This window comes from Protopterus annectens, chromosome 4.part0 (assembly GCF_019279795.1).
Source record: "Protopterus annectens isolate FY-2018-M chromosome 4.part0, PAN1.0, whole genome shotgun sequence".
Classification (NCBI taxonomy): Eukaryota; Metazoa; Chordata; order Ceratodontiformes; family Protopteridae; genus Protopterus; species Protopterus annectens.
In genome coordinates, this window is record NC_056733.1 from 9,254,974 (window position 1) to 9,272,308 (window position 17,335).

Genomic DNA, 17,335 nt, shown 5'->3' on the forward strand with positions numbered 1-17,335 from the left:
TAATTACACTTTCTTTGTAGTACAACTGAAAATCTGTTAATTTATTACTGCTTGGTAGTAACTTGGTTAAAGTGTAGCTATCATTCTAAGTCTTTTGGATTAAGCACTTGGGCTTCAGACCAGTTGTTCTACATTAGGAAGGTTTGTGGCATGCACTGTGGTGGCAGGACAGGTAGCTTTCATCCTTCTAAGTTGGGAACTGCTGATTGAGAGCTCAGTGTCTGCTATTCTTAAAGTGTATTAGCTCTGGTTTAAGCACTTGGGCTTCAGGCCAGTTATTTTACATTAAGAAGGTTCGTGGTCTGCACTCTTGTGGGAGGAGAGGCTGGACTCTGCCCTTCTAAGCTGGGAATTTCTGGTTAAAGGTTTATAGTGCCTGAATATTTGAACTGTATCTTACTGAAATTGGTACACCGTGTTTGCTGTAGCATAGACTAGATCCAGGCCTGCTGAATCTAGCTTTGTTTGTATGCTTGTTATTTCCCTGGAATGCTAATTCCACCTAAAATGCAGCTTCTCAGCGCTTCTGTGGATCCCTAGTGATATCTGCATTGCTTACTGTACTTATTTCCTTGCTTCGCTTGAAAGAAAATTACTGTTTGTCGTTTTTGCATTTAAGTTACCTGTAACATATTGTACTTGTTACCTGGCACTTGCTCACTAAAGCAATTATAAGTCAGCACTAAAAATTAAAAGCACTACACCCTCGCTCCCCATTGGCCCTTGTTTTCAATTATAAAGGAATTCCCAATATTATTCTAGCATGTCCAAAGGTCAGTTTTCAATCTCCTCTCCGGTCCAGCTGGTGAATATGGGAATCTTGAGGCAATGTTACAACTGCCTCATGTACACAGACAACCCTCTCCTCCTCCAAACAAATTCCAACACATGTGAGAGATGCAACCATATAGCCAAACTGGAGGCTAAGCTCTCTCAACTCAGTACTGGCATAACCAGTCAGGAGGAGAAGGAAACCACACTCACTACAATTCCAGTCTCACATAGACCTACCACGACAGCAAACCAAACACATAATCACACAAAACATACTCGAGGCTCTAAATAAAGATCTGCCTAAGCAGCAGAGACCTCCAAAGCAGACACCCAAGCAACCGCTACCCCAAAACAAAACACGTGCAACACATATCTCACAAAGCCAGTGTGCCGAACAGTCACAGCCCTTAAGGCTAAACAACACACCTGATACACTTGTAATAGGTGACTCTATTGTCAGGCACACTGAAGTCCCACTCACCAGGCTGAACAAGGAGAAGGTCACGGTGAGCAGCCTGTCTGGCGCTAGGATCCGCCACATAACACAAGCACTCAGGTCACTCCAAGGCAAGTACAAATATGACTCAGTCATTGTCCATGCTGGTGTGAATGACCTGAGACGTACCTCCCTGGACTACATGAAAAGAGACATAGAGGAGCTCTCTGAGCATGTAGCCCAGGCTGGTATGACCCTGACCTTGAGTAGCATCTTACCCTCACCAAGAATGATGCCACAATATGAAGACAAGATGATCAATTTCAACAATTGGCTTAAGTATTGGTGTCATTCAAAGGGGAACCAATGCCTGTCAGCTTGGGATGATATGCACGACAAGCCACGATGCTTTGCTAGGGACGGCTTGCACCTGTCACCCCTGGGCTTTTGGATATTGGCAAAGGCTCTTGCTACCCCCATAGTGCCTTTTTTAGGCAAGGCTCAAAAGACAAACCCACCTCCATAGGTATCACAAGGGATAAGAAACTAAGAGTAATGCTACTCAACGCTAGAAGTCTAAACCTCAAGATGCACGCACTCGAAACTCTCCTTAGCATGGAGAACATCGATATCTGTGCAGTAACAGAAACCTGGTTCAGGACTCCCGAGAGTACCCCAGCACTACCAGGTTATACCTCATACCATGCTTTTCGGCCCCAAAACTTGGACCGAACCACAAAAGGAGGGGCAGTATCGATATTCATCAAAGATACCCACACCTCCAGGTTGGTGGCAAAGCACGAAGCATCAGAGACTATCCATGTGCAACTAACAGTGGGTAAAACTGCCTTCCAGTTTATAGCCTGCTACAGACCACCCTCCCAAACCCAGGAACCCCACTCGGCCTTCCTGAGAACACTGGAAAATATGAAGGTCTCTCCGAACACCATTATATTGGGCGACTTCAACTACCCAAACATAGATTGGGAGCATTACTCTAGCTCCAACACCCTTGCCCAAAGGTTCCTAGAATTCATAAACTCAAATGCTATGGAACAACTTGTTACCACTCCCACAAGAGTGGAAAACATACTGGACCTGATCATCACCAACATGGGGACTCTATGCTCCAGAACAGAAGTGTATCCCTCACTGGTAAGATCAGACCATAAACTGATCTCACTGGATATTCACATCCCGACCCCACCCCCTGCCCAGAAAACCACAGTGAAAAACTTCTCTAAAGCAAATTTCACACTCCTCAAAACCGAGGTGGAATCCTTCAAAGCCCCCGGGCCTGCGGAAAATACGGCCAAGACCGCAGAATCCTTTATAAATGCATTCTATGAACACCTTCAGGAATGCATGGATCATGCAATCCCAAATAAAACCAAGGCCCAATCCTCCAAAGGCAGACGTCCTGTCTGGTGGACCCCAGCCATAAACAAACTATACAATAGAAGGAGGAAGCTACTACATGATAGAGCAAAATCCCAAAAAGGGAAGGCATCTCTGATCAGTATTAGCAAAAAACTAAGGGCACTCATAAAATCGTCAAAGGCCAGCTTCGAGAGAAAAATTGCACAGGACACTAAGGATAATCACAAGGCTTTCTTTAGTTATGTTAGGAACCTGGGTAGGAATTCCCAGATATGCTCAGAATTAGTCCAAAATGACAAAAAATACACTAATCCCACAGACATTGCCAACATCCTAGCTGACAGGTTCAGCGCAAACTTCACCCCCCTCCCCACCAAAAGGGCAAATATCTATCCCAGCAGAGTGCTGCCCCCCTGACATCTCAGATGCTCAGGTGGGAGCCGCCCTCTCCAAAGCAAAAAACACAGCATCAATGGGACCAGACGGTGTCCCAGGCTGTGTCCTACATGAACTCCAAGAAGAGCTAAACCCAAACATAAAACTACTGTTCAATCTGAGCCTTACTACAGGATATGTACCCAAAGAGTGGCGTACAGCAACAGTGGTCCCTGTCCACAAAGGTGGTGCCTCAACAGACCCTGGAAACTATCGCCCCATAAGCCTGACTAGCTTGGTCTGCAAAGCTATGGAAAGGATCATCATGGACCTCATAAATAAAGATATTGGGGACCTACAGACACTGGATCCTACCCAGTTTGGCTTTGTTAAGGGCAGATCCTGCCTCTTAAACCTGGTTGACTTTTTTGAAACAGTCACCAAGGCCATTGACGAAGGGAAGGTGGTCCACACAGCCTATCTGGACCTCGCAAAATCCTTTGATACAATACCCCACTCGGGCATTATAGATAAGCTCACCAGCTTAAATATAAACCCCTATGTCACTAGATGGGTTGCAAACTGGCTCAAGGACAGAACCCACATGGTTAGAATTGCTGGAGCCATGTCAGACTCCAAACCAGTTACAAGTGGAGTCCCACAAGGCTCAGTCCTGGGACCTCTCTTGTTTGGTATATATTTCTCGGAGGTACAGGCCAACACGGAAGGACTGTGGCTGACCAAGTTCGCAGATGAATGCAAACTGGGCGCCATAATCGACTCTCCAGCCGACACAAGCATCCTCCAAAAGGGCCTCATAGAAACAGACAACTGGTGCCAGAGCCATGGCCTCAAGCTAAACGCCAAAAAGTGTATAGTCATCCCCTTTGGCAAAAACAAAGTGCCCACAAATTACCACATAGGTGGTAATCCATTAAGTACAGAAGAAGTAATTAGGGACCTGTGGTCCCAAGTTGATAGCAATCTCTCATTTGACAACCACGTGGCCAAAGTGGTTAGAAAAACATTTTATATAGCCCACCTAATCATGAAGGGATTCACATCTAGATTAGGGGAGGTCATCGTGCCTCTTTACTCATCCCCCATCAGGCCCATAATCGAGTACAATGCCCCTTTTGGGATGTACCTTACCAAACACCTGCAGCAACTGGAAAGACCCCAAAAGTACCTATCCAAGAGGATCAAAGGGCTCAAACAGATGCCATATGCTGCCCGGTTAAAGAAACTCCAGCTCTACTCAGTGGCATACCGCCTGCTCAGAGGTGACCTGTGCCTGACGTATAAGGCCATGTCCAACCCAGAATTAAGGGACATGCTGCACCTCAAAAAATCCAAATCCCATCGAGCTACATGCTCGAGAGACTTGAACCTCAGCACTGAAATAAATAGGACATGCTGGAGGGACAGATTCATAACCCAGAGGCTCCCTTCACTCTGAAATAAAATCCCAGTCCAGGTTAGGCAGGGTCCCTCATTGACTCTCTTCAAGAGGAATCTTGATGAGTGGATGGGAGATCGTAGGTTTATCCCGGGTAGCACTTCTGTGTCACTGTTAGACAGAGGCACAGTATACTAACCTCGAAAAAGGGCATAGCAAAATGAATTTAAAATGGGTGGCGAAAGCCAAACACACTCTGGCTAGGCTTATAAATGCCCTAGGGCAGATAGCCTAGTATGAACCTATGAACCTATGAACCTGAATTACAAGTTTATTAATATAGTTTGTGTATGATGATCAGAAAGTTTCAAAGGGCTTGGTTTACAATGTATTTGCTGGGACTTTTGGTGTTTTAAGTTATGTGTCATAGTCTCCTCTTAGAGGTCAAATATAACTAAAGCTCAAAATCTGCCCTGACATTTATGGTCAGAAGACATTCACATCATGTTTCATATCTTATATTATAGCATATTAATTATACAATGACCCCTCCATTAATATTCCAAAACGTGCACACTGATTGGTCAGCGTACCCGTAGTAAATCAGACTTATACTAATGGAAAAAAGACCGGTCGCCTGGACTTTTTCCTTTAGTATAAGTCTTGATTTTTTTGTGTGTTTTTGGTAGCAACGGAGAATGGAAGAGCTCCTTTGCTGTAATCTCGCTATGTTAAACGAGTTTAACATAGTGAGATAGCTTAAAAAAAAAGCAACGGAGATCTTCCTTTCTCTGTTGCTTTTTTTAAAGATATCTCGCTATGTTAAACCTGTTTAAAAAAGTGAATGGAGATCTTCCTTTCTCCGTTGCTTTTTATAAAGGTATCTCACTATGTTAAAACTCTTTTAACATAGCGAAACACATTTAAGAAAGCAATGGAGATCTTCCTTTCTCTGTTGCTTCCACACACAGCTCTGATGTACTGCATAAACATATACATGCGTAGTATATCAGAACTACCGCAGAATACCTGACAGCTGCGAAAGGGCAGCACGGAGGCATTATACAATGCCATTATTTAAGAAAAGTAAGTATTTTTTTTTTCTTAAATAATGTCATTGTATAATAGCAATAATCCACTTCTGGGTGTGGGCAATGCTGGATTTACCCACGGTTGTCTTTGTTTGGCCACTTGGGCTTTGCCCTCGTGACCAAACCACACCAACCATGAGTAAATCCAGCATTACCCACACCCAGGCGTGGGTTATTGCTTAAATATTTTATATTTATCTTCTTTATTTCACTAACAGAATGTATTTCATTTTTGCATATTTCTTCATCTGTATAATTCACTTCCATGCATTGCTTTATGCAATCCAAGGAAATTGATTCAAATATGTCAGTGATTCATAAACATAGTTGGGTTCCTATTAGATTGCCAAAACTCCATTTACATGAATATGAAATCATTGACACATATTGCGCAAAATACATAATCGACGAACATGCAAAACTGCGAAATTCGAAATGTCAAAGTGTTTTGTTTGACCCATCTGCGGTATAGTTCCGTAAGGTAAGTGTGCAGTAGTTATGGACCTTAGGGTTAGGGTGCGGATTAAGGTATGTGTATAGATAGGTAGTGTGTGTAAAATTTAGTGTAGTGTTAGAAGTAGGTTTTTGTTAAATGTATTTATGTGTATTATTTATTTTGCTTGGGTATATCTCCATAGGGGAAGTGTGCGGTAGTTATGGACCTTAGGGTTAGGGAGGAGTTAAGGATAGTGCATAGATAGTTGTGTATGTGGGGTTTAGTGTAGGGTTAGAAGATGAGTTTTGGTGCTTTATTTTAGGGTTAGGAGTAGGGTTTGGTTAGTGTATATATGTGGTTTATTTATTTTGTTTGGGTAGGTAGTATGTAGCGAGTGGTGGGGGTGGCCAACTATGAACGTTCGATATTTTAAATTTCACGGTTTAGTGCATTCGGTACTTTCATGGTTTGAGTAATACATGTCGCTGTTTTGGTATTCGATGTAATGGATTTTCGTTGATTTAATATAGACCCACGTAGTTCACAGTTGCATAAACTCTCAGTAACAGAGTGAAGAGAGACATGTGCATCATAACAAATTCCCAGATTATAGAACAAACTTCCATTATTTGGAATTATTTCCTAGCTGCAGAAACATGGTTCACCAATTCCCAACTTATCCTAAACCCCCACAAAACAAAACTACTTGTCTTCAATCCCTCTAGATCTCCCCCATCCTTACCAACGTTTACTACAGAATCCAAAAACAAAACCATCATCACCCCAGTATAACTCATAATAAACTGGTGTTGAAATTGACAACTTGAAATTCGACATTCACATTGCTCAAACCATTAAAAAGGTTCATAAGAAACTAGGTCTTCTTTACAGACATAAACAATTTCTAACTAGAGCCACAAAAGTTATCACCGCCAGTACACACCTACTGTCAGCTCTTCTATATACTTCCCCAATTCTGACTAACCTCTGTAAAACTGACTTAAACAAGTTGGAAACCTGCTACAATAACATTGCCAAAATTGCCAATGACACCACACATAGATCTCACCACTGTGCTGCTCTTAAACAACTAAATTGGCTTGAACTTCCTCAAATCCTTTACTTTAGACAAGTATCCTTTGCCCATAAAATCCTTCATCAACCTGATAAAGTCCCTAATCTCCAAAATCTTATACAACCACATGTCACTTCGAGTCCTCCGCTCTAGTTGATGCATAAACTGTTTCTTTAGTTATCCTTAGTTAGTATGGATGAGCATTTCCCATCTCATTGGTGAAAGAGGGAAATGGCATGACGTGTGGTGGGACCAAAAAGAACAGACTTTTAACAGGGTGCTTCCATCCAACCTGAGGAGAGTTAGTTAGGCAGTGAGGTGTGGCAGTAATTCCTTCCTACAGCCAACAGCAGCTGTCCTTGTTTCATTATGATCAGAGGTAGTATCTTCACCTGTGTATGTGTGTACATGCATTTGTGAGGGGGGCGTCCAAGGAGATTTCAACAGTTAATGAAGCACATGGTTAAACGGTTTACAGTATTTGGATATTTAGAATGGCATATGGAAAAAGACAGATAGCGGTTGCATACAGCCAGCTTCATCAGCACATATTCAGGCTATGTAATAATTTATGTAATAGCTACAGGATACCATACAATATGCTATGAACTGTGAATAAACAGATATGCCAAGTATCTTAAAGCTATACACATGTGTTATATTGCTCTGTTTCAATAGGATAAGATTCCCACTTTACTTTCAAGGAGAGTTATATGCACAAGTATAAACACAATAATAATAAAATAATTTTGAATTTCCAATCTTACATTCCTGAGTACTACTGATTCAATGACAAACTACATTACTGTGATGTAAATAGCCTCCAAATTCAAGGCATTTCAGTATGTCTAATACATTTCAATTTCATTTTTTCCAAATACAAAGCCAAAACATTTAATCAGTTCAATACCAGCATATTCATTAAATGCCATTCAGTAAGCAGACCTCAGTCCTTGCTGCTCCCAGCCTATCGTACTGGCCTTTTAACTAATTTTCCATACTTGAATAATGTAGGAGAGATGGCGTTGTGTACGTCTGATGTTGCTGTTATAGGTTTTAGTACAGGTAAGTCCTCATTACAGAGTCTGTCAGCATATCCAACACTCATATAAATGCTTTTATCTTACCTACTGCTACTTCTAGTAATGTCCTTTGGGACACCTTCTCATATATCTCTCTGGACAATCCTCAGACAACTTGTTTGGCAGAGATAGACACTGCCTCTGTTCTACATAGTCTCTGTAGGACATACTCATTCTGTGCAAATGCCTTGGAACTCTGCTCAGCAGCTTTGCATCCTTAATACAAAAAACAAAAGATCTGGATTGTTCACTATTACTATATTTTACAGCTACCCCTTCTGACAATTTCTCTGTGGAACTCTGTCATAGAGATTCATGTATATCTGTATGTATATATTTCTATGTATGTATATTACTATTGACCAGTAAATGATGTTAGGATATCAGGAATCCCTTCTCTTGAAACCACAACCTTAACTGCATTAATCATACAATTAATTGTAGTGGCTGTTACATTCACAACCTCAGGAAGCTTTGAATAATAATTTACAGATAACAAGTAAATAGATATGTTTTACATTTAGTGAAACTGAACCAAATCTATTCCAGCAATACTTCATGGTCTTTCTGGAACTGAATAAATAGCCATTTATTCTATGCTGTTATTGTTATGGCATGTATTACATATTGACCATTTTAAAACTTCTTGTTCAATTTCTTTTGACATTCCTGGCACAGGTAATACTTTCCCATTCAACAAAAGCAATGCCTGCTGCCAAATTCTAAAAGTTGAAGCAATCTGACAGAAAGATGTACATCTCTTTTATTACAGATCTTATAGTCAAGCTCTGTTTTAGTTAAGTTAATGTTTACAGTTTATAAGAACATAGGAAGGAGATAAATAAAACATTTTCCATTCTCATCGTAGTACCATCATCTTAACTGGGGAGGATACAGGGTGTGGGTTTGGATAACTTGAAAGCACTCTTCTGACAGCTTAAAGCTACCAATAATTCACAGTAAAGATTGATCTTCAGTGTCTTTTTGCACTGTGACATAAAAGAAGATTAAACATGCACAGGAAAAGCCAAGTCTTATACAAAGACAGTCTGTAATGTAGGTAGTGTATCTGCTGTGCTCATGATTTACTTTGAACACAGCTGAATTTTGTACTAAGTGTTGCAGTCTGATACATTAAGTCTATTGCTTTAGAGCAATCCAATGGAAAAGGAAAGCTTAGATATGTTCACCCCTTAATAATTTGCTTGTGTTTAACTATTAGGATAGTATAAAGGAGCTACTGATCCCTGGCATGCACACAGTCATCTTTAAATAGCCCTATAAGAATAGAGAGGAGGCTGCCATTTGCATTTTGCAACCCCAGATGAGTTGACACGAGAGCAAGAGATTGGCATATGTATACAAAATGGCATTAAGGATTCACAGTAAAACAAAATATGACCACGACTGCCTCATATGTCCATTTTACATCCCCAGCAAGCTAAGTCAGAACGTAGGAATGTGTTTGAAAGTCACAATAGGATATAGACGTCCCTGTGAAGCCTCTACCATGTGAAGAGCTGCCGATGCAGAAATAAGCTACCTGTACTGGAGATGCCATATCTCTCTGTAAGTGATGACTGTTAATAATCTTTAGACAGGACCACCAATGCACTGTGCAACATCCTGTAGTGGAAAGAAATGAATTGCCCTACACTAATTTGACCTTATTTGTTTTGTAACAGGCACTCAATAATCTCCATTAGAGTAACTTGCTCTGCCATAACTGTTTTCCAAATAGATTTGGGGGAGTTTGCTATCCACGGCCATCTCCATGCATTGCTAAGGATATCTTGCTGGGCTGTGTCTATGAAATTAGTGGGATCCACCTTACATAGGCCCATAAAAACTTTGAATATGGGATGCCAACAAAGCATACCAGCTCACAGCCAGTTATATGTGTAAGATGGAATAACATAAAAGTCCATTGCTTGATTGCTTTGTGCTACCCGATTACACCTTTGACAGACTAAGAATCATATACCACCAAAATGTTTACATTAACATGTCTGTACTGGCACTGCATTGTATGCTGTGTTCAGGATGTTATGAGAATACATCCAAAGACTAAAAGGTTGAACATCTTCCTTTTGTTCTGACTCATCAGAAAATGTCTCAGTTTGCTTGTCCATAGTACTAGGAAAATGGATAGAAACAGAATACTAGGGGTTTAAACTCTGACTTCCTAACTGCTATCTGCAAGTGGAGGAGGGCAAGGCCTACACGTGGCATGACTTGGTAATGAACAGCCAATGCAATTCTGGGACACTGATGTTGTCAGAATAAATTCCTTTATGGTTTTGTAGCACTTCTTTGAAGAGCTCATAACAGCATAAAACTTACTGAATGCATATTATAAGAAATCTTGGGCTACAGTATCATCATAAGAATTGATAGTTTCTACTCCACTGGGAGGAAAAGGGCTTTCCAATCTTCGCTGGAGAATCTCAGCATCCATCTTCTTGTGCCTCTTTCACTAAAATTTAGGATAATCCCTAAGTAAAGGAATAAATTACCTTCCCCTTTCATTGGCTAAGAATACTTTAGCACAGGACATTGGTACTGCTATGAATTAAGATCATGGATTTAGTAGGCTGTACAACTGAGTACTGCCTGGAAGTCAGTCAGCATGTCCCAAATTATGAGAAAGTCTTGGAGTATCTTTTAAAAGAATCTGGTTATCCCTATATGATGCTATATCTGCAACAGGAAGTATCACATATTTAGTTGGCATTCTAATAGACAAGCTACTTGCAAAATTTGCTTAAGAACTCAGGGAAAGGGAGTAGCTCTGATGAGTGCTGATTTGAAGAAGTACCATTTCTGACAAACACTGCCTCACTTTCACTACTGTTGTAGCCCCTTCATGCACATTTTGCAAGGCCCTAATGAAATGTTTTGAGAATTTTAATTATTTCAAGACTACATATTGGTATGACTACTTTAATTTATCAGATTTCTGGGTGGCGTTGCACTTTTATAAGTTCCGTGTTTAGAAGGGTCTTGTGAATACAGTCAGATATGTACCTGCTCTGGTTAATGATGTATTGGCCACTCTGTATAAGTGTAGCTATTGTAAGCTGTTTGTCTATATATCTATATACAGTTTGTAATTAATATTAAGCAGGGAGATAGGTCTGTAGGATAGAGGGCAATAGGAATTGTTGCCTGGTTAGAGGATCAGTGTTAGGCAGGTTTGCCTCCATGGTGAGGTACACATTTGTTTTTGACAGAATTATGAATAATCAGTATAGGAGGGTGCATGCCTCTGAAGGGATATTCTTCTATAGCTCAGGAGGCAATTCAACCTGCCCAAGGATTTATTAATTTTAAATTTACATATCACATCAAATATTTCATCCTCATGCACACATTGTTCTAGAAGCGGACTCTGGGCATTAGAAAGGAAGTTGATTCCAGACTGTACTGTGAAGGTCTGAATGCCAGTTGGGAGTATTATCTCCTCCTCATTCATCAAATTTAGTAGAACGCCTTAAAAGCTGGCAAAGAACTCCTTATGGCACCTTCAGATTATTTTCTTATGAGGTCTCTTAGGACTGGCATTCTGTCAAAGGCACAGTGTCTTTTAAAATATTTACACATCTATGGGCCTTTAGAGACGTAGAATAAAAATGGAACTTTTGCATCTCAGGAGACACATTGGATTTTTTGTTGAGCTCTTATTGAAGCCCATAATTCAGATCCTTCAAAAAGACATCATATATAAGGAGCATTAGTTGTCTGAAAAATGCCTGTCACAGCTTTAATCATTTATTAAAGATTATGTATATTTTTCATGCCAAATGTGTCACTGATGGTTGGAGATGTATCAACCATAAATATTTATATGTATTTCTTTGTATTCTCAGTAAATTGATTGACTCTTATATGAATTGTTTTGTAGGATTCTTTAGCATCTTTAAAAAGAGACAGCTGTGGTGGATCCAGCATAGCTGGAGTGAAGCAGCTATATTTAGGTTCTAAGCTAATAAACAGTGGACCAAGAAAGGACAGACATGATACTATATGGAATACCCTGGCACAATCAAAGAGTTCTCTTGCCAGAAAAATGATGTCAGTGCTGGTAGTGTACAAGAGATCTAGGATATATAAAAAAAACAGTGATACTCTAAACACCCCCTAATACATAATGTTATTGCTGTAAAAACCAAAAACCTAAGTACATAAATGTTTTAATTATATATACTCAAGTTATATCCGATTATGGATATAAATAAATAAATAACATGTTAGCAATAGTGTTTTTGGAGCAGGTCAGTTGTGCTTTGACCCCTCACATACTCCATACTTATTTATTCTCACACTGAGGTTATTTCAAAAAATTGAAAAATAGCAGCTCTTTCTTTTGGATGGTACAATCTCTCAGTGTACCTAAAGTGCAGATTTTGAGCCCACACACATTGGTACAATACAGAGCAAGCAAAATATAGGCAAGGAAAGATAACCTTGAGAAAACATGCTTAAATGGGGAAAAACAAGGAGTCTTCAGTATCTGAGGGGAAACCAGCTGCAATGCAGTTTGGGTAGGAGCACTGGATGAGCACTGTCACCTGCCTGTTTTTCATCCTGACTGAGTGTATATATTTGGGGAGGGTTAAAAGCATGTGATGTTTTGAAGCATTGTTATTATCAGACATGACAAATGAAGTCCCAACCGATCTCTCTCTGTCCTATTCCCTGCCTAATTAACACATATCTCACCCACTGCATAATAAGTAATATATTCTCCCCAGTTTTGCCTTCTCCTTTCCGCCACACCCTTCCTAGCTAACCGCTTTTAATCTCTTTATTCTACCTGAACTCTCCACGTTTTTATACCACCTCCACATCCTCTCTACTGATACTAAACTATAAACCCCCCACAGCTGCAATTCTTCAACATCAATATAAACAAGTAAGGAACCTGACTAAATTTAATCCACTGACCTTCATGGATACACTAAAAAAGATTACAGACTAAAAACCCTCTTGATGAGCCAGTTGACTACTTCAGTACTACATTTCTAGATGTACTAAATAGCCTTGCACCTCTTCGTATAACAAGGATTAAAACAAACCATGCCCACGGCTAACTAAGCCTATTAAACAACTTATGCAAGCCAGGAACAAAATATGGAAGATATAGCAATCAAATGAAAGCAAACCAGACCTGTTAAACTTTATACAACTTCACAACCAAGTAAAAAGACTAGTCAACAAAGACAAAAAAGAACATTATCTAAAAGTCCAGTCTAACCATAAGCAGACCCCCCCAGAAATTCTGGAATTTTGTTACATCACTGCTAAATCCAGGCACAAACAGCAACTCATGCCCGATTTGTCAAGAAATAGCCACTCTCTTTAATTCTTTCTTTATCAGTACTATAGCTGACATCATGCCTAATGTTTTTCCCAGGCACACTGCAGCTCAAGTAATACATCACCATGAAAATGATCCTCTTACTCGCCCTCCACCACATCCATCTATTCTACCTGCAAGCCAACTACCACTGTATACCCATTTTCACTCTAAATCCCATTCCAATTGTCACAATGAAGATATTACGTCTCAAGATCAAACCTTGCTCTAATGCTCCTGATAACATAACCACAGAATATCTAAAACTTGCAGCAGAAGTTATTGCCTACCCTATAAGTATACTTCTTAACAGATCAATCCAAAGATCCTACGTCCCTAAAAACTGGGGAAAAAAAGCATTTATTCTCCCTCTTCATAAAGGTGGTAATAGTACTGATATCACAAACTTCTGACGTATTGCCATTCTCTCGCCTATCTCCAAAATCTTGGAAAAATGCATTCCTTTTGGAATGTACCTCACAAGACATCTGCAGCAGCTGGAAAGGCCACAGAAGTACCTCACAAAGAGAATTACTGGCCTCAAACAAATGCCCTACACTGACTGCCTCAAAAAACTCCAGCTTTACTCTGTAGCATATCGCCTACTCAGAGGTGATCTCTGCCTAACATATAAAGCTATGTCAAACCCAGAGCTGCTAGACATGCTACACCTAAAGAAATCCCAATCTCTCCAAGCTACACACTCTAGGGACCTACACCTTGTCACCACAATAAACAGGACACACTGGAGGGATAGATTCCTGTCCCAGAGACTTCCTATACTCTGGAACAAGCTACCCATCTATGTCTAGCAAAGTTCTTCATTGGCACTCTTCAAGAAAGATCTTGATAAGTGGATGGGAAATGGGAAATACACCTCAGGGATCACTTCTGTGTCTCTGCTCAACAGTGGCAAGGGAAAATAACTTTCTTGGGTGGCGTAAGCCATGGAACCTTGCTGGCTAGGCTTACATAGGCCCTTGGGCTGATAGCCTAGTACCTACCTATGAACCTATGAACCTATATTCAATTTCTTAACTTTCTACTCCACAAGCAAATCCTATCACCCACACAACATGGATTTAGACCAGCCCATAGTACAACAACTGCCCTCATATCTTTTATGGACACAGTTAACAGAGCCTGTGGTTCCATTCTCTTCCTAGACCTCTCAAAAGGATTTGATACAGTTTTTCACCCATTACTTTGAACCCAGCTCTTTAAGATTGGCCTTTTCCTCCAACATTCAGCTGTTTCTCAAGTTATTTAGCAAATAGAAAACAGGCTGTGAAATGGCAAAACTCCATCTCTCCATATCTTAACACCTGTACCGAGTTTCCCCAAGGCACCATACTTGGACCCCTCCTATTCAGCATTTTCATTAGTAATTTTCATTCATCTCTATGTCAGGGATCTCTTATTCAATATGCAGATGAATTGACTATTGTATGTTCTGCTGATTCCATTTCTGACCTACAACATACAACACAATTGGCCTTCTCCACCACTGAAACTTGGATGTAAAATAACCATTTATCTCGGAACTCAAACCGAACCAAGATTATACTATTCACCCCTAAGAAAAACAATTCACTTAAACAAAACCTAGTTCATTATTTATTCTCAAAGTAACTGAAAAATTGAGGTTGTTAGCTGCACAAAACTTCTAGGAATCACTATAGATGAACACCTGAAATTTGACTTGCACATTCAACATAAAATCTGCAAACTCACCAAAAGCTAGGAATTCTCTATAGGCATAATCACTTCCTAAGCCCCTCCACAAAACAAACCCATGCTTCCACTTACTACCCTCACTCATTTGTGGGCCCCTTCTACTTGTTAACCTCCAATCCTCACTAAAAGTTAAGCTCGAGACATATTACAAGAAAATTGCTGCAACAAACTCCAAATACTTCACCTATCACTGTACCACTCTGGACTCTCTGAAATGGCTTGAACTATCACATTATGTCTCCTACATGCAACTAACTACAGCACACAAATGATCTTTAAACTTCAGACTATCCTGCCCTTAGTTCAGTATTTAGTTACTACCACCCAAAGAGGCCCCTCAGACCCGAGAATCAGCATCTCTTGCAGGTACACAAACAAACCTACCACCCTTCCAGCTTCTTAACTCCTGCTCTGTAGCCAAAAACTGGAATGCCCTACCATTATCTATTAGAGCTACCCAGAATCCTGCCTTTTTCAAAACCAAATTATGAGACTACCTATCTTCTGTCTGGATTTGCACATGCACCAAGCCTCCACCTTTCAAAACCTAACTGCCTATGAATAATTATGACAGTGATGTTTCATATCCACTGTCTGATAATTTTGAGTGAAAACCTTGCTATTCTAATAGCTTGAACATTCATGAAATGTTATTCTTTTCCTTTGTTGTTACCTGTTTGTTAATTGTTTCCACTAATAAGTCAATTACTTGTTAACTGTTTTATCTTTGTTGTATATACTCTTGAATCATATTCTCATTGTATATATTCACCTTTATGTTCATGTAGTGAGGAGCTTTTCTACCCGGGCCTTCACTGAAAATTGGCTCTTAATGGCCCAGTGGACTTTTCTGGTCAACAAAATGCAAATAAATAAATAAGTCCTCAGTTTGGAAAAAATGTGCCTTTACAAAAGCCAAAAGGAACTGCAAGAGTCTTTAATCCTCACCAACAGCCATATGTCGCTGTATGTCTACTGATACCAATGTTATATACATGTCCTGTTAAAAAACAACTGGCTATTTCTGTTTTCTTGTAAAAGCAATTGCCACCATTCTATACAGGACTACCACCCCTCTTTTTTACTGGGTTGGGATGAGCTACTGCCAGGACCTAGTAGACAAATTTCTGTAATGACATGTTCCACCATGCTTAGGTGGGTTTGTTAAAGAAAAAAAAGCCAAGTACAGACAGAGCAGCTTTAACAGTCACACTTGTTTGACTGTAAAAGGAAATAATTTTCCTTTTTTGATGTTTCACTCATTCGAAGTTTAAGTAATTCAGCGGTATGTATGCTTGATCATATTTTTGACTGTGTGTTTTGATCAACATTAAGTAAGTTCAGTCATGCATAACTAAATCCATATATGTTACCATATGTAAATAATGACTTTCACTTGACTGGATAGAAGTTCAAGGCTTGAATTTCTTCTCCTTTTTGTATTTTGATCACTAGCCAGAGTAGCTTATGCTTGTCTAAAGCAGAAGAAAAGACATTATAGGTTCATAGGTTCATAGGTTCATACTAGGCTATCTGCCCTAGGGCATTTATAAGCCTAGCCAGAGTATGTTTGGCTTTCGCCACCCATTTTAAATTAATTTTGCTATGCCCTTTTTCGAGGTTAGTATACTGTGCATCTGTCTAACAGAGACACAGAAGTGATACCCGGGGTAAACCTACGATCTCCCATCCACTCATCAAGATTCCTCTTGAAGAGAGTCAATGAGGTACTCTGCCTAACCTGGACTGGGATTTTATTCCAGAGTGAAGGGAGCCTCTGGGTTATGAATCTGTCCCTCCAGCATGTCCTATTTATTTCAGTGCTGAGGTTCAAGTCTCTCGAGCGCGTAGCTCAATGGGATTTGGATTTTCTGAGGTGCATCATGTCCATTAATTCCGGGTTGGACATGGCTTTATATGTCAGGCACAGGTCGCCTCTGAGCAGGCGGTATGCCACTGAGTAGAGCTGGAGTTTCTTTAATCGGGCAGCATATGGCATCTGTTTGAGCCCTTTGATCCTCTTGGTGAGGTACTTTTGGGGTCTTTCCAGTTGCTGCAGGTGTTTGGTAAGGTACATCCCAAAAGGGGCATTGTACTCGATTATGGGCCTGATGAGGGACGAGTAAAGAGGCATGATGACCTACCCTAATCTAGATGTGAATCCCTTCATGATTAGGTGGGCTATATAAAA

The 17,335-nt window shown here is 40.2% G+C and overlaps 1 protein-coding gene across 1 annotated transcript in view; it reads left to right on the top strand.

Moving 5' to 3' along the window:
• Nucleotides 1-17,335, top strand: part of LOC122799160 (uncharacterized protein C16orf96 homolog) — a 791,156-nt gene that overhangs the window by 406,527 nt on the left and 367,294 nt on the right. The gene's annotated exons all lie outside the window — the stretch shown is intronic.